The sequence below is a fragment of the Pogona vitticeps genome, chromosome 3, assembly GCF_051106095.1.
Source record: "Pogona vitticeps strain Pit_001003342236 chromosome 3, PviZW2.1, whole genome shotgun sequence".
In the NCBI taxonomy this organism is placed as follows: Eukaryota; Metazoa; Chordata; class Lepidosauria; order Squamata; family Agamidae; genus Pogona; species Pogona vitticeps.
In genome coordinates, this window is record NC_135785.1 from 97,304,148 (window position 1) to 97,323,197 (window position 19,050).

Here is a 19,050-nt window from a genome sequence, read left to right on the forward strand (position 1 = left end):
GGGGATTTATCATTTTGTATTGAATAACATGCAGTCCTTTCTGTTAAGCATGCCAAAGGACAAAACAGCCCTTGCTCAAACATTTCAACAGGAAGCAGCTCCACAAATATGTTCAAGTAGACATGCTACAGACTGTTGCTGTGAACATATTGGCATCTACAGTGCTTAGACAGTATGCCTTGTTACAGTACTCAGGCATATCAGAGGAATCTCAAAGCCACATAGAGGACTTACATTTTGACAGGGAAGGCTAGTTTAATAACAAGACGGATGATATAATGGAAGACCTGTACAAAAGAGAAACATAACAAAGCATATTTGTTTCACATCACTGTAGCCACAAAAGCCATATACTATGGAACCCATTGCAAGTTTAGTTCATATGTCCACAGTTTTTTTGCTCAGTGTACCCTTGTGCCTAAAAGTAGGACCTGATTAGCATCTGAGAAGACAATAAATTTATCAGTGAGGGAAATTGGTAGAGAAGCAACAATCCATAGCCATCTTTCAGGTTCTACAAACAACAAAACACCAGACAGAAAATCAAATTAACTTCAGTATCCACAAAAAAGAGTGAGAAAACAATCAAACAGATTTTGACTTGAGTACACCCAAGACCAACAGTAAACGTGAAGAAATTCTAACATCCCCAGCCATCCATTTTTCCCTTTCTGTTTTAGCATCTTATAGCATCTCACATTCCATCACCAATGATCATTGGGTACTTTCCATCATAGCCTATGGTTATTTCACTAAATTCAAAACACTCTCCTATTTTAGTTAATAAAATCATCAGAGATATTGGAGGAAGAAATTGCAGTTACTGCAAAAGAATGCAATAATGAAGGTTTCTCAACCATGAGCAGCAGATTCAACTTTTGCTACTTCACTGTGCCGAAAAAGGATGGAAGGTACTGATACGGCACTTGTAAATAATGTAAATAATGTAAATAATTATATAATTACAAGATAGTTCAGAATTATGATGTTGGCAAACATACTTCTACTTTTGAAGTGGTTTGTAGTGGTAGATTTGAAAGATGCCAATTTCCACATAGCAATTACCAACACATCATGTTTCCTAGGTCATTAAATATATCAATTCAAGGTGCTCCCTTTTGAACTTTCAGCAGGGTATTCTTGAAGGCTTCTAACTCCTGTCCTCTGAAGATGCCGGCTACAGAGATTGGCGAAACGTTAGGAAGAAAAATCTCTATAACACGGCCAAACAACCCGAAAAACTGACAACAACAAACTTTCAGCAGAATTTTTACCAAATGTGTGGGCATCAGTGGCAGTATACTTAAGTGAGGGTGGTAAATGTTTTCTCCTATATAGACAATTGCTTACTTGTGGTGAATTAAGAGGGGAAACTGCAGATACGTATTCAGATGACACCAGTATCAGATCTTGAATTGAAAGTCAATCTGAGAAGTCAAATCTTCAACCAGTAGAGGAAATTCAGTATATAGGCACAGTTTAGGACTCAAACAATAGAAGAGCCTTTCTTTTCCATGAGAGAGAGTAAGCAAAATTATTTCTCTGGTTTCCAGATTTCATCTGGACAAGAGGGTGACTGCCCACTCAGCTCAAAAGCTATTGGGCCTGTTGGAATCTGCTACAATATTCATATCAGCTGCAAGGCACAGGATGTGGTCTCTTCAGTAGTGGTTCCTTGTATCTTTTGACAGCACAAAAGACAGCATCAGGAAGTTGCTAAGAGTGACACCAGTACTGGCACTTCAGCTAAGAAGGTGGCAGGATAAGATGGGCGTGCTATTCAGATCTCTACAACTTTCCATGTTGGTAACAAGATGTCCACGTAACAGGCTGAGGCCTCACTGCCAAGGAAAAGAAATTCATGTGATCTGTTCTACTTAGGCGAAAGCCTGACATATAGATCAGCTTGAGATGTTAACAGTTTTCAAAGCCCTAAAGGCCTTTGAACCTGTCATTATACTTGGTTGGGTGCCCTCATGTATGTGTTCCTTTCCATTAATTCATTGGACAATAGTGGAGATGATGGCAATAGACAGTGTGAGATTGCCTGCTTCTTCAGATTTCCTAACATTTCTCAGTACAGTGGTGCCTCGCATAGCGAGGTTAATCCGTTCCGGATTAACCTTCGCTATGCTGAAGCATCGTTGAACGGGGCAGGGATTTCAATTGGAACGCATTAAACATGGTTTAATGCGTTCCAAATGAGCCAAATACTCACCGTTCAACAAAGCTTTGTAATGGCCGGCAGCCATTTTCACACCCTCGCCTTGCTTAACGAGGGCGCGAAAACGCTGCACGCGGCCATTTTGGGCCATTTCCGGGCTTCCGGCGGCCATTTTGGCCGCCGAACAGCTGATCGTCGGGGCTTCGTTTTGCGAAGATCGGTAAGCGAAACGCTTACCGGTCTTCGCAAAGCGAATTGTGCCCCATAAGAAAAACGTTAAGCGATCGCATTAGCGATCCGAAAAAACGGATCGCTATGCGATTTCGTCGTTATGTGGTGCACTCGTTAAGCGAGGCACCACTGTAGTTAGATTTATCTAGACATGGGGATCTTAAAACTGTGGAGAATTTCCCTGAATAGTAAGGGTTCTAAGGAGATCTAGAAAGAAATCTGCTAGAAAGCGTTATTGTTGTACAGTACATTGAGAAAATTTAAAGAGTTAGCAAAATCTATTAATGAGCCATATTTACCAACAATACTGCACGATTACTTCATTTTCTACTGAGACAAAGAGAGAGGTCTTTCACAATTCCGTCTGCTATTGTTGCATATCAACCAGAAGATTCTAACTCATCAAAATTTTTACAAATTCCATAAAACTACCCAGCTAACAATACCTCAATTCTAAGCCATGGCTTTGGCTTATTTGAGCCTTTCTTCTTTGTGGCCTCTGTGAATGCACACAAATGGGTTAGACTGCACCTGCGCGGGACTCTTCGGAATCTCCTAGATCTTAAAAACATGTGATTAATAGGACATTTGCCTGTGGCGCGCATTCTCCACCCGCCCATAATACCTCAGTTCCTTCTTGCCGCCGCTGAGATCGGACTCTTTCGTGACGTCTAGAGCTGTTTTGAATTGTTACCTATTTCATGGTTTTTCGATTCTGGTCTGGCTTCCTGACTACCGCTTGTGTTTCTGGAGTACTTTGACCTTTGGGCTGGCTTTATGTATGATTACGATTATTGGATTTGGATTGACTACTTTTTTGTAATTTCTGGATTACTGACCTTTGGACTGATTACCGTTTCTGATTTGGCTTACGGACTTTATCGTGATTTTCGGCTTCTAATCTATTTCGGCTTTTGACTTGGACAGGCAATCGTTGACGTTTTCTCATGAGTTCTTCTCTTTTCCCCCTCCCCTCTCTTCTTCTGTTACCGCCAATTTTTATGGTCTCGTCAGGTCCCTTTAAATGCTGTACATTATGTGCTAATAAGATCCCCTTCACAAATGGCCATGACCGCTGCTTATTTTGTTAGGGGAGAGGCACCAGACCCACTCCTGTCGGAGAGTGCAAGAAGTTACCAACCCTGCCCTTAAGCTCCACTTACAGCAGCTTCGTTCATACTTGTGGGAGAAGTCTTTAACACCCTCGAGCCTGGCAGACATGGAGCCTACCTTGACTCCTGCTCCTCCTCCTTGTTCCGAGCCTTCGGCTTCATCTGCTCCTGCCACCCCTTCTCCGTGGGCTTCTTCGAAAGCGCCTAAACCAAAAAAGTATTCGGTATCGATGTTGAGCTCGGTACCAAAATTGTCTGCAGTAAAGGATCCTAAGAAAAAGAGAAGCAGAAGAAGCCTAAACAATCTGCTAAATCTACTCATCCTCAGGAGCTCCCTCCAGTTTGAGTTTGTCTTCCATCACCAATACTCGAGGAATTGTCCAGAGAGTTACCAGACTCTTTTTCTGAAGCAGGTGATTCTGTACCTCCACCATGCTCAGGCTTCGGTATCGATACTGATACTCATGGCCATTCTGATGCTGATGCAATCTCCAGCCTGGCCTCGGCCCATTCAAGCCCTATGTCAATCAGGCGGGCAACAATAATTCAACTGTCGAACTCAAAGATGTCACCACAGAATACCAGCTATCAACATATTTGCCACCCAGGCCAATTCGAAGTGCAGCAGGTATTGCTCTTGAGCAGGGAGAGGCAAAGATTCTTTGGGTGATGCCTTCACAGTGAGCTGGGATGTCCTCCTTTATCTTTCCCCCCATTCCACTCATTCAACAAAAAATCGTCAGGATCCGTCAGTTATGAGCCAGTGCCATCTTGATAGCCCCATGGTGACCTCATCAGCCGTGGTTCACCACCCTCAGAACCATCTCCTCCGAGTTTCTGAGACTACCTCTCCAACCATTTCTTCTAACTCAGGACAGAAGCAATATCTCTCATCTCGGCCTGGAGTCGCTTCACCTGACGGTGTGGAGGATTCTCCCAGCGTAAAAGAAGTATTGGATAGAGCTAGAAGACCTTCTACAAAATTGCTAAACTCTTATAAATGGTCTGTTTTCACCAAATTTACTGCTTCCAGAGGTCTTCTGGCTGTTGCAATTTAATTGGATACTCCTCGCTTTCGCCCGTTACCTGTTTGATCAAGATCTGGCTCACTCAACGTTAAAAGTTTATATTTCCCCAATTGTTTCTTATCAGCCTTTGGGTTCAGAAGCTTCCCGCTTATTTTCACACCTGACTTTAAAGCAGTTCCTTAGGGGATTGCGTAATATGCGCCCACCTGTCCAGACTCCACTCCCTCAATGGTCTTTCCAGGTTGTTTTATGGGCTCTTGCTCGCCCACCATTCGAGACCATGGCTTCTGCTCATCTTAAACTTCTCTCAATTAAGACTTTGTTTCTCATGGCTTATTACTTCTGCATGGAGAGCCAGCAAGTTGGCTGCCCTTCGGGTTGATGTCCCTCATACACAGTTTCACCTGGACAAAGTTGTCTTATATCCTGATGTGTCTTTTCTCCCTAAAGTGATTTCGAGTTTCCACATTAATCAACCTCTGATTCTCCTGACAGTGTTTCCTATTCCTTCTTCTGATGTTGAGCGCATGCTCCATTCCTTGGATGTTCAACGTGCCTTGGCTTTTTACATTTCCAGAACTAAGGACTTCCGTACTCCTCCTAAACTATTTGTCTGCTTCCATGGCCCACAAAAAGGCACTCCGGCCTCTCCACAGACGGTTTCCAGGTGGATTGTTTCTGCTGTCACCTTGGCCTATGAACTGACTGGCAAGGTGCCACCAGAGGCATTGAAGGCACACTCCACGGGAGCTATGGCTACTTTGACTGCCTGGTCACGTGGCATTGATGTCCCTGACATTTGTTGAGCGGCCACATAGTGTACACCATTGACCTTTGTGACGCATTACCGTCTGGACGTCAGGGCCAAAAAGAAAGCAAGTTTTGGAAGGGCTGTGCTGACTTCAGTGTTGGCGTGACGGCCCTCGTTCTGGTAAGTGAGCTTGCTAGTCACCCATTTGTGTCCATTCACAGAGGCCATGAAGAAGAAAGAGAGGTTACTTACCTGTAACCATAGCTCTTCGAGTGGTCCTCTATGAATCCACACATCCTGCCCATCCACCCTGCTGTCTGTCACTTGGTGTCTTGAGCTTGATTACAGTTAGATCCTTGACTGTGGCAAACATTTCGGAACTGAGGTATTACGGGCGGGCGGAGCGTTCGCGCCATAGGGAAACGTTCTATCAATCGCATGTTTTTAAGCTCTAGAAGATTCTGAGGAGTCCCGCGCATGTGCAGTCTAACCCATTTGTGTGGATTCATAGAGGACCACTCGAATAACTGTGGTTACAGATAAGTAACCTCTCTTCTTACCTTAACATGTCGCTATTCGGATTCGTCGTTAAATGGTGCGCTCGTTAAGCGAGGCACCACTGTATATGGTGTATATGCTATTGGAATTAAAGAAAATGGTAGTTGACCTACGACAACCCTTGTTCCCAGTGCAGAAAGACTTCAGCCAGGATTCTGTGCAACATCTTTGGGCTCAAAATACTTAAGGGGCAGTGTGAGTACATGTAGGCTAAGTTGTGATGTATAAAATGATTGAGATGTATAAAACGATGCAGGAGATGGATAAAGTGGATAGAGGGAAGCTCTTTTCCCCCTCACGCAATACCAGAACCAGGGGACATCCACTCAAATTGAGAGTTGGGAGGGTGAGAACAGTCAAAAGAAAATATTTCTTTACTCAGCGTGTTGTTAGTCAGTGGAATCCTTGCCACAGACTGTGGTGATGGCATCTGGCCTAGTTGCCTTTAAAAGGGGATTGAGCAGATTCCTGGAGGAAAAGTCCATTGCAGGTTACAAGCCACGATGGGGATGTATAATCTCCAGGCTTAAAAGGAAGGTACTTCAAAGTACCAGTTGCAGGGGAGTGATAGCAGGGGATAGGTCTCTGGTGGTCTTGTGTGCTCCCAGAGGCATCTGGTGGGGCCACATTGAGATACAGGAAGCTGGACTAGATGGGCCCTAGGCCTGATCCTGCGAGGCTCTTCTTATGTTCTTATGTTCTTTAGTTTTGACTTTGAAGACAATTTGAAAAGCTGAACAAAAATTGTGGTAGACTCAGAATATACTTCTTAGAAGAGAGCATGTAAAGATGCCCAATCCAGCAGTTCTAAACAGAATGCTTTTGTGCAATTTGTGGTCAGCATGCAAGCTAGAGTTAGCAAATCATGTTTTTTCTGGCTGGGACTCACAGAAGTGGGGATTTGCTTCTGCTTCTGAATCGAAGAGTTTAAGCTTCCTATTTCTGGCAGCTGTACCCACAGAGATCAGGATGATCTGGAGCAGTGACACATACCATGTGTTTGTGTGAGGCCAGGGTCTGCTACTGCAAGTCACAGTCTGCCCCTCCATCATCCCATGGATCTTAAATGAAGATGTACATTGACATCTCTGGATTAAATTTACAGTTTCTGCCACCAGAAATCCATATACTTAGGATATAGATACAGTTTTCCTTTGTAAACATTCTTGAAAATGTGCACATAGATTTCTCTCAAAGAAAATACTTTGTTTTAGCTACTCATCTATTTTTCCATGGCAAAGCTTCTTTGGATGAAATGAGGTAAAATAGCATCTAGATTATTGTGTGTAGTACTGCATCTCAATACTGTCTCTACCTTATTCTTAATAGGTCTGGAGTTAGTGCCATTTGCAGAATAGCCCCTGCTTATGAACTTTTCATCTTCCATTTTTATCTTCTTTCTGCCTCTTCATTTCCTGTGCACAATTTGTATTTGGGATTGTATCACATTATGATGGTCATTGTAAAATAAAAGCATTTTGGAGGTAGACCAATTTTTATTGCTCTTTGGTGAACAAAAGTAACCATTTAAGATAGTGGGAGGCTTATGAGAAACAGTAAGACATTGCTACACACCAGGACAGTTTCTCAGTATTACCATGCTCACACTCACTATTCCAATTGATACATTAAATGGGAAGTATAAGAGGGAGGTCATATCACAGCTATAAATATATGTAGAAGGTCGTACTTGTAGGATTTCTAGCAGGTGTGCTAGGAATCTAAAAAATTTGGAAGAGCTGTATGTACATGGGTGAAGCAGATTTAAAACTGCACCTGTGGCATATCTAAATCAGTCTCTTGTGAAAGATATCAAAATGCTATTTTGTAGCATATAGCTGGCTGCCCGTGTTCCCTTCAGTGACTTTGGAGTACCTCCCATTCCCAACATCAGGAATTTACACTTAAAACATGTGTGAAGATTATAGCACCATCTCATAGAACAACTAAGATGGGGTGCGTAATATATATTGGGGCCAGCATCCTTTTCAGCAGTTGCTCAGCTGAATCCTTAACTGCCTGCCACTGTCTACTGTGTTTGATCCTACTATTATACAGATTACAAAGAAAGATGATACCTCCTCCAGTCTCTCTCTCTTTCCTGGATTTTGAGAATAAATGGATGTCACATTATCGTCTCACAGCAGGAGTGTAACTTCCGGCAGGTTCTTCTGCAAAAGAATTGTATCTCTCTAATAAGTCACTGTGACATAAAATGCAAAATCCTCAGATAAATTTCTTTACATTGGTTGTGTATATTATGCTAATCACTTACAGTGGGGTCTTGACTTAAGAACGGCTCGAGTTAAGAACATTTTGATTTAAGAACCACTCTCATAGGAAAATATTGACTTGACTTACATACTTAGATTTGAGAACTGAAAAAAAACCACGTGGGAGGCAGGGAAAGTGCAAAATTTGAACTTTCAATTAACTGTTGGCCAGTGAAAAGGGTGCCTGTCTGCTTCCTCACTCCTCCCAGCGTTTAGAGAGTGGATTGGGAGTCTTCAGACTGCCTGGTACTGCCTGGACTGTATTTTCCCTGCCTTCCCTGAACCTTTCTTGACCTAAGAAAAAAAGAAACAAAATATCCGCCTCTAGTGCTCGAAGGCAGAATAGCAGTTTCCCATTAGTTTCTATGGACGGAAAAGAGCAGATACGGATCAAATGGTTTTCAATGCATTCCTATGGGAAATGCAGATTTGACCTGAGAACTTTTTGACTTGAGAACCACCTTCCAATACGGATTAAGTTCTCAAGTCAAGACCCCACCGTACTTCATTTTCACTGAAATCACTGCTTTCTCTTGTTAACTTGTTTTTATTAGTTATCTTTTCCTTAGGTTTTAAATCAGGAACTTAATGATTTATCTCCCCTCCAGATATAGAGTAGCTTGTCAGTTTCTTTTCTTCCCCCCCCCACTCTCTCTCTCTCTCCCTCCCTCCCTCCCTCTGTCCCTCCCTCCCAAAGAAAAAATTACAGCAGAGCTGTTAACCTTATTTTTTCTAACAAGGGTCTAAATCAAAGAGTCTGAGGCAACAGGCAAAACCAGAATAATGTCAGACACTTCTTCAAAATAGTTTCCACTAATTTCAGCTGAATTTTAAGGAAGTGTGTTGAAGATAGTGGCTTGAGTGGAGAATATATGAGGGTAAAATAGAGGGTAAAATAGCTCAGGTTTTCTTGTAGTTTTGTTGGGCTGATATAAAATGATCATGAATTAACATGCAGAATCTTGAAAATAACACTACAGTATATAAAATAATGTCTTACCACTTGTAGGATTTTATCAAACATTGCAGATTGCAACACTGAACTATATCTGGTTTAAAGAATGCAATACATTGCTATTAGAATTCGGGCTAATTTAGGTTACTGAGGTTTGTTACCGGAAAGCAGTTTTTAAATCTAAATTGTATGATGCTGTTTTAATATGTTCAATAATTTGTCTTGAAAGCAAAGATATCTTTAAGGAATTTTTCATTTGTATCTGCTCTCATTTCATCTCTTGTCTTAAATCATCTGTCTCTGAGCAGCTAGTGGAAGCTGTAGTTAATTAGCCCACAGATGGCAAGGACATGTGTTGCTGACCTTCTTGAGAACTGCAAAATCTTCTTATCTTTATTTCTGGAAAAAATATGCATCTGAAAATAATGCCTGGAAATGCATACTTGTGAAGATGTAGTTATAATTCCAGCAGTACTTGGAATATATAGAAAAGATATCTATGGCTGGTGTGGAACACTGAATTTTTAAATATTTTGTTTCAACTCACATCTTAACTCTTTTTCATGTGTGACTTTGTAGTAGATATCTTCTTTTGGACAGATCTTTACAGACCACACATCATGTTGCCAGATTCTGTAATGCTGCTATGCTCACCCGCAGATGTTTGATTGTCAGAGGTTTTAGTTCTGCAAGCCATACACAGTGCTCTATTTATAAGTGGTTTTATTATGTAAACCATGTATCTTTTTACTAATATATCTTTATAAGGTTTTCTTGTACAGTACTATATCTTTTAGTATTCTGTAAGATTGGGTTAACGACCACAAATAAACCATTCATTCATTCATTCATTTGTAGTAGATATGGTTGTATGTATGCTATAGAAAATGAACAGAGGAGTTCCTTATACAAGAATAAATTTTATATCATTTTAATTTTCAATTATTGTGTATAAATTTGTTTTTGAGGTAAGTTTTCAAGTAATTTTGCAAGGATTAGAGTAGGACAAGAAAATAAAATGAGGAAGGAGATCTGTGGAGGTAGGAAGAAATGGCGGTTAGGGTCATTTCACCAACAAACTCGAAAAATGAGATAGGTAACTTCTGATTGCACTGAATTTTTCTCAGCCTCAATCTCCTATTTCAGCCTTCCTCATCAGTTTTTCTTCAAACCTTCAGAACAGGAGAAATGCCCTTTAAAAGAGGGATATAGATAACAGAGATTCTCAGACTGCTTAATTGTATATTAGAAATTTATAAGCTGACATTATTTACAAAAGAAACATTGTCTGTAGTGTAGACCTGCTGGAATTTGCTTAAAGTGTGTATCAAATACTGTTTTAGTTTACTTTAGGAGGCCTGAATTAGCATAGGTTGGTTTCAGTACGCATTTTTGTATATAACTACCTTATAAAATTGTGGAGTTAGAGTGTTGCTCTGTGTGTAAGAACATTATATGCTGCTCTCAAAAGAATTCTAAAGAGCACCAAGGTCATCACAGAATTTCAAATGAACTAGTCCTCAAATTATAAGACAGCCAGACTTCAGACTTGATGCTGCAACGAGACAGCAGCAGGAGGACGGAGCTCCGTCCCCTGGGTTGAATTCCAACCTGTTTGGGGACCCCCCACGGTGTTAAAACCACCACAAATAGGTGATGAAATGGGGGAGAAGCCTGTTGATCATGGGGGGGGAAATGGCTGGTAACCCATGTTTGATCTGGGAAACTCCCCAATCAACCAGCGGGCAGAAATAAGCAGCTAAACTACAGTAGCTTGCTTGCAAGTCGTCGGCAGCCAGCAATGGAGAAGCGATAAAGCAGCCTAATTAACATCGTATTACCACGGGGTGAGAAATATTTTTTTTTAACTTTATTGCTTTTCTATTCCTGGATGAGACAATTCCTATGCCAGAAATAGTTTCTTCTATTCCTCACCACTGACTGAGCAGCGGTGAATCTGGAGAGAGGAGGAGACGCAGGGAGACAAAAGGAAAATAAATTGGATACTAATTAGACATTTAATTATACTTCAAAGAAGGAAGTTTGGAATTAACTGTTGTTATAAACTTAAGAATCTTTCTCCTGAAAACACCATTTGCACCAACTCTGGGAAACTAAATCTGTTTATGCTTCTTGTAACAGCTATCTAAGGTGCTGGCAAAAAGCCTAGAATGAATGACCTTGAACACTTTATGGCTGTTTGGAATTCCCTTTCTTTTTGAGGACGGAACTTAACTACAGATAAATTAACCATAGAAAGCCTAATCCAGTCAAAGTGGAACTTCTAAACTGTATCCTGGGTTCTGAACTTGGCGGGACCTTGAGCCTATAGGCGGGAGAAACTATATCTGAGAATGGATTCAAGCTTAACTCTAAATATTATCACTCTATTAAAGTGTATCTATGGAAACATGTGTTGATGGTACTAGACTGATTACTTTAAGCATCTGGACAACTTTCACTTGGAATACAATAGCGAGATCCCATAACGAAGAGGCGAAATTATTCAAGGAGCAGCTGAAGAACTATAGTCAACAGGAGATAGGGAATAATGAACAAGGAAATGAGAGGGTGGTGGATGATGTATACCAATCAAAAGAGTGGCTGGAGGAATTTAAAGCAAAAAACCTAGGAAATTTAACTCTAACCCTGTAACCAAAGAGAATTTTAGGTGTGCTAAGGGAAGGCAAGGGAAGAAAATCAGCAGATTTAATTAAAAAGAGCCTGGAAGATCTATTGGAGAGAGATCAAATGTATAAAATGTACACAAGTGGCACAAGGCACGGCAAGATTTTTAGAGAGATAGAAACGAGATTTGGGAAAAGACAAATAAGAGGAGTTACTTAGAAAGATGAAAAAGGAAAACAAATATTAAGGTGCCCTTCAATGTTTCTATGTATTAGAAAAAGAAATTAAAGTAGAATAAGGGATCACTAGTCAGGATAAAGGCATAACATGGCAGTTCTTAAGGTAAACTAAGGCTAGATATAAGGATGAGGTAAAACAAATAGTACTTAATGAACATCTATTAGATATGATATTGATATAGACATGATAGAAAATGTAGAGATAGAATAACTAAACAATTATATAAAGAAAATTGTACAAAATACTTTAATATCTTTTATGTGTTAGGAACTTTATTTATTTATTTATTTATTTATTTATTTATTTATTTATTTATTTATTTATTTATTTATTTATTTATTTATTTATTTATTTATTGTATTTATACCCCGCCTATCTATTACTGCTATAAAATACAAAGTTTGTCCATTAATTCACCTCAAAATTATATAAATTTGCAACCGGAATTACTTCTATTAGGTATGTTATTAAAGGATTTTGAGAACATTGTATACTATGAGAGCAATATTATGGTAGTAGCCAATATTGTATACTAAAATCTACACATGAATGGTCTAAATGTTTAAAATATATATACATTTTGAAAGGACAATTAAGAAGACACCAAGAGGCAAAAACAAATAATCTTAAGCAACCCATGTAACACGATGTTTAACAAACACAAATTGAATGTACATAAATTGAAAAACTAATAAAATGTTTTTTAAAAAAATTATAAGAAAGCCATGGTTTCTCATGTAAATTACTTCAAATACCAGCACTTTTAATTACATGTCCCCTAGAAAGGGAAGAATCAAGGCATTAGAAACTGAGACAAAGGAATATACCTCCTAGGTTGTGGAACGCTCTGCCTTGGCAGGCTAGGTTAGCCACTACCTCTTGTCTTTCTAGTAACAGGGGAAGACCATCCTTTTTACACAGCCTTTACACAATTAATTGGGCAGTGAAGGATATTGATTTTGGGTGCTTGCTCTTATTTATTTTCTAAATGTATCTTTAGTGTTTTTTCGGTTTTAAAAATTATTTTAACACTATTATATATTTAAATGATTTTAAATGCAAATAAATAATTATGTTTTTAAATAATTTGTGAGTTTCCTTGGGTCCCTTTGTAAGAAGAAAGGCAGTATAGAAATGGAAGTAAATACATAAATACATTGCCCCACAAAAAACCCTGAAACCCAGGTTTCTACAAATCTAAAACTCAATAAAACAGGAATAGCATGGGGTGTGCAGAACTTAAACAGCAGTCTGTATTAATTGTTCAAGTGTTTGGAGTTTAGGAGAGCATTTAATATTTGCATTTCAGTAGCTTTCAGGCTCATCAGTAGAATTTACCATTGAATAAAATAATATCTTGTTTCTAGGCTTTTGCTAAGTTCTATGTTGGTGAGTATAAGCATGTATTCATACAGTTCTGCAATAATTTTTCACAGTTGCGCTTTACCTCTAGCATTAAACTCTGTTTGAAGATCACCACCTACCAAAGAATAATTCAGTGTGATCTGTAAAGCTGCTCAGGCTCGTGTAAAGGACTCTGTTCTAGACATGTATATGTTCTGATTATTTGAACTTCTGATCCCCAGAGCATATCACAAACTACTTTTAAAAGTCTCTTTGGTTCTAAAAGCATTTTACTGTGCAAAGTAAGATGCTGGAGAAATAAAACTTTTGAAGGCTCTGCTGGGGGATTCTGCCTAGTCTCATTGTATATATGCTTCCAGTCATTTGGTTAAAATGTGACTCTATAACTTGTCCTTCCTTGGTTGCTGGTTAGTTGGTTTTCTTGCCACTCTAGTGATGTCAAAGTTTGCACTATTTTTTTTTAAAAACCCTCATATTTGTAACCTGCTCATTCTGGTGTTTTTCTTATTTCTGCTGTTCTTACTGCAGAAAATACATTTGAGCAAATAGCAGTGTGATAAAAAATCTCTCATCTACTTTTTTAAAAAGTTAAAAATTAGGCATCCCCTCCCCAAAATATTTTGGGACAGCAGCTTTGGGAATAGTGTTTTACTCTTGCCCGCCCCCCATGCCATTCTTGTGCTAGGAATTGCTTTCCCAAGTTGCTTGTTAACTGTCCAAATAGTGTCTACAATGTTTGTGCTTTCCTCCAGCAAGGCTGTTTGAAGACTTTGGAAAATTTTAATGGGAACAAACTATTGCACTTCAAGTAACACTCGACAGGGGCTGGACTCAGTGATCCATAGGGTCCCTTCCAGCTTGTAAGACCTATTATTATATAAGTACCCTTCTTCTGTAGTGTTCCGGGCCAGGAAAATCCCACCACATGAAAATTCATGATGCCATGTATAGTTTCATAGTCAGTCTGAATATTTCTGATACGTGTTTTGTTTGTTTTATTATAAGTTGGGACATTCATATGCATACATTCTCTAAGGCAGCAGTTCCCAACCTTTTTGGGACTGTGGACTGTTTGGGGGATGCGGGCTCTGTGTGCGGACTGGTTGGGGGGGCACTCCCATGATCACACGTGTAAGTGTAAAAGGCAAAACTTGGTAGCGACAGCCAAACAAGCAAGTGCACAAAAGCCCGGGGGCACTTGCACGTGGGCACCAGTCTCCCCATTTGATTGATGCCACCATCCCGGGTGGACCCACCAAGGTGCCCCACATGGCTATTGCGGTGCTTGGGCAACCTTCAGCCAGCAAGACACTGCCTCCCACCCGAGACGAGCGAAGAAGGTCAAGCCAAGCCCTGCTTGGGCCATGCGGATTAAGTGGAAGGCTGCCCCCCCAAACCATCTGCCTGGTCTGGGTTCAAAAGCTCTCCCTCCCTGACGGAGGGCTAAGGATCACAGCTTGGCACAGGAAACAGGGTCAGAAAGCCCTCCCGATGGGCTGTTGGGCTTGCCGGGAGGGGAGGGAGAGGGAGGGAGGGGAAAGAGGCATCTTGCTGCCGGCCGACCAGTGCGCCCGGTGGTGTGGGTGTGTGGAGGGAGGGGGTATACGGACGCGGGTGCACGTCTGTGTTGGAGGGGCCGTGGAGGCGACGGCGGCGCTGGCCACAGCCCAGAGTGCACCAAAGCTGGCAGTGCTGCTGCTGCCGGCTGGGCAAGATGGCGCAAGCCGACACAGGCTCCTTCCCTGCCACGGCTCCTCCAGCGTGAGGCAGAGGCTCTAGGCTGGCCTCCTGGAGTCTGAGCCCCATCCGCCTCGCACTGCACTGCACCCCACATCCCATGTCCCATGCCTGTCTGCCCATCTGGCCAATGACCGCTGGGCACATGTGTGCTTTGTGTGCCATGGCAACCGTTGCCACGCCTGCACCTCCTCCCGCATTGCTCGGGATGGGTAGCCAGAGCAAGAGAGTTCGGGAGAGTCCTCGCGGCCCAAGGAGGGAGGGGAGATCTGAGCCTCTCTCTCACAAACAGCCACCACCCCTGTCGCCCACCTGCGGAGCCCATGGCTTCTCTCCGAGGCGGCCATGCAGTGCCCATTGGCTCGCTTGGCTTCCTTCTGATCATCCTGGGAGCACGTAAAGGAAGACAGATGGGGGGGAGCCAGCTAGCTGAGAAAGGGGCCTGGGGGGGCAAAGTGCGACCGCAACACGCCCCTCCACAAGCATGGCACGCCCACCAGGTGGGCAGAGATCCATGTCCGTGGCCCAGTTCCAGGAAGCCCACAGACCTGCACTGGGCCGCGGGCCAGGGGTTGACGACCCCTGCTCTAAAGGGGTAATCTTGTTTCATTATCTTAGAAGTACGTTGGAACTGAAGGAATTTTTCTGGGGCCACAGATTTAAACACGTTTTGTTGCTTCTCTCCAATTTCGCTCTTTAGATTGCATTTTCAACAGTCATTTTTAAAAAACTATTATTCATTGAATTTAACAGTACAAGTTTTATCTTATAGTTTGCATATGTCAGTTTTCTCTTAAGTTTTCTGGTCACTTCCTTTTTTATTTGGGGCATGGTATCGCATAGCAGTTCTGCTTTGAAGCTGAAAAAAAGTATGACAAGCTCCCATCTGTAAGAAATATATGGGTATTTTACCTAGCTTTATCTAAGGACTGTGTTTGTGACTTAGATACATAAAGAATGAAATACTATTTAGATTTTTGTTTGGTGGTGAATAAATATTGATGTCTTTCATACATTGATGCACAAAATCTCTAAGCATTGAAAAGCAATTGTCAACTTAGTGAAGTAAGCTCTTTGCCTCGTCTAATCCTCTGTGAAGTCAAAGAAGATCTGAGAAGCTTTGGATCACCTGGATGAAAGCATTATTAAGTCCATAAATGCCTTATACTACAGTCCTTGCACCATAATTTGTTGAATCATGAGAGCTGTGTCACTTAGTTTAGCCAAACATAGTTAAATGTCATAAATTCACTCACTCACTCACTCACTCACTCACTCACTCACTCACTCACTCATTCAATTTGTATCCTGTTCCCATTAGTGTCATAGCACTACTCTGGGTGGGTTACAACTTGTAAAATAGAAAACAAAAATAAAAATATTAAAACCAATAGCAATAACCCTTTAAAAAAACAGATGGCACCGACTAATCCCAGAGCAGATGGAGGAAAAGAGGGAAGGGAGGAAGAGGAGGGGAAAGAAAAAAAAGGGGGGAGGTGGTCAGCTGGAGTTGGTGTGGAAAGCCTCCCTGAAAAGCAGTATCTTTAATTGCTTCCTAAAAGTCCACAGGGGGGACTAGGCGGAACTTCTCCAGAAGTTGGTTCCATAAAGTTGGAGCCACCTCAAAGAAGGCCCTGCCTCTTGTAAAGGATTTATGGACCTCCCTCAGGATGGCCACCTGGAAGAGCCTCGACTCGGATGATCTTGTGGGTAGGCCAAATGACATTAAGGAGAGATGCTCCAACAAGTAACATGAGCCCAAACTGTGGAGCGCATTGTATGTGTCAAAACTTTGAACCTGATCTGGGATGCCACAGGCAGCTAGTGGAGGTAAGCCAGAACTGGAGCGAGGTGGTCAAATTTACCTGCACCAATCACCAATCTGGTTGCTGCATTCTGGACCTGGTGAAGTCTCTGGATCAGGTTCAAGGGGAGCCCCACGTAGTGGCCATTGCAGTAGTCGATCTGGGAGATGACCAGGGCCTGCACCAAATTCCTGAGGGAGTCCTTGGCTAGGTAGGGGTGAAGTTGGGCAATTAACCTAAGCTGATTAAAGGCTCATCTGGACACAGCTGTAAACTAGGACTCCCCAGAAAGAGTTGGGTCCAAAAGAATTCCCAAATTACACACTTGGTCCTAAACTGGAGGGGAGTACCATCCAGCCTAGGGACAATCCCCCCCATACCTATCGGAGGTCCCCCCCAGGAACAAAATCTCTTTCATCAGGGTTCGGCTTGAGCCTGTTAGCCCTGGTCCGTTCCAGTACAGCAACCAAGCAATGCTCCAGCGTCTGGACGGCATCCACTGCAGAGAGATAGAGTTGCATGTCATCAGCCTGCAGATGACACCTTACTCCATAATAGACCCTTTCACTCTGCAATCAAATGTTCAGATAATACATATGAGCTTTCTGGGCCATTTGGAGGATGGAGCTTATGTGCATACTCATGCCCTATCCTGTTTTAGGCCTGTAAACAAACAGGTGAACACCTGAATGTGGCTTGAGTATAGAATGTTTTGGAATCTCTGTTTTTAGGAGTGGATTTTCTTGTATACCGTGTAATGTATTTAATGACATTCTAGCTGTACATATACAGTGGTGCCTCGCTTAACGGGCGCCCCATTTAACGACGAATCTGCATAGTGATGGATTTTTTGCGATCGTTTTTGCGATCGCATTGCGATGTTTCTAATGGGAAAAAATCACTTTGTGATGATCGGTAAGCTGTTTCGCTTACAGATTTTTGCATAACGAAGATTTCCCAACAGCTGATCGGTGGTTCCAAAATGGCCACCCGCTGTGTTTTTACCCAGATTCCTCGCTAACCGGGCAGCGAAAATGGCAGCCGTATGGGGGATTTTCGCATAAAGGTGAGTTTTTTGCCCATAGGAATGCATTAAACGGGTTTTAATGCATTCCTATGGGCTTTTTTATTTCACATAGCGACGAATCCTTATAGCAACGATTTTGGCTGCACGGATTATCATCACTATGCAGGTCACCATTTTACTGAATATAATACAGCCTCATTCTAGTGGTTATCATTGGTTAGGTAGTGGAAATTTTTAGTTAAAATTGGGATTCATACTTGGGAATAACAGTCTTTTACAATAATGCATCTTGTTAGGCCAGATGCTTATTTAAAAAAGTATTCTTAAACTTACCCAAAAGCACACAGATCCTTCTTTGCATTTGGTTTTTAAGAATGTTCGTGCTGCTTCATTAGACTCTTACAGAATATCTGTTTTATAGATTGCAATTTAAACTGTGAATGTTTTTTTAAGGTCCAATGCATAGTGCTCACCAAACGCTAACCACAGTTTATTGATTGGGAGTAGTTATTTATGATACTGCAGTCCCTCATCCTGCCATCTAAATCAACTTAACTTGGTTAGTATATATAGTATGATCCTCGTATCCATGGAGGATCTGTTCCACAATCTACCCTGGGTGCCTGAAACTGCAGGGGGAACCCTATATACAACATACAAGGGGGGTAGGTCAAAGACCACTGGGGGGCACCCTTGTATACCATATACGCGGCTACGGCAAACCACTGATAAGCGAAACTACTAATCCTGTGGATGTGGGGGGAATACTGTATTCCTAAACATTTTTTAAAAATCAGAATTCAAGACCCCTCTGTCAACACAAACGGTATAAAAGCACCTTAATCTGCCCACACAATCTGTTGTATAACATTAGGAATATACATGAATGTAATCATCCTAAGTGGTCCATGTCACAGTCTTTAGTACATTTGTAATAGAATTCAGGGATTTTGAGACAATTTATGATTCTGTTCCTATGTGACCAAAAATGTATTAGAAATGTTGTGGTTTTGATGTGTTTCATAATTCTCCTGAAGCAAATAAACGTATATTCGTTTATAAGGCATCACTAGATGTGTTGGTTTGAAAAAAGCCTTGCTGTTTTGCAATGAGATGATTGGGACCTATTAGTTGCATATCTGCAATGAAGACATTTTTAACTGACCTATTTGAAAA

At 41.5% G+C, this 19,050-nt stretch overlaps 1 protein-coding gene across 6 annotated transcripts in view; it reads left to right on the forward strand.

Moving 5' to 3' along the window:
* The window catches only part of JMJD1C (jumonji domain containing 1C), a 249,203-nt gene that overhangs the window by 157,123 nt on the left and 73,030 nt on the right, over nucleotides 1–19,050 (forward strand). The gene's annotated exons all lie outside the window — the stretch shown is intronic.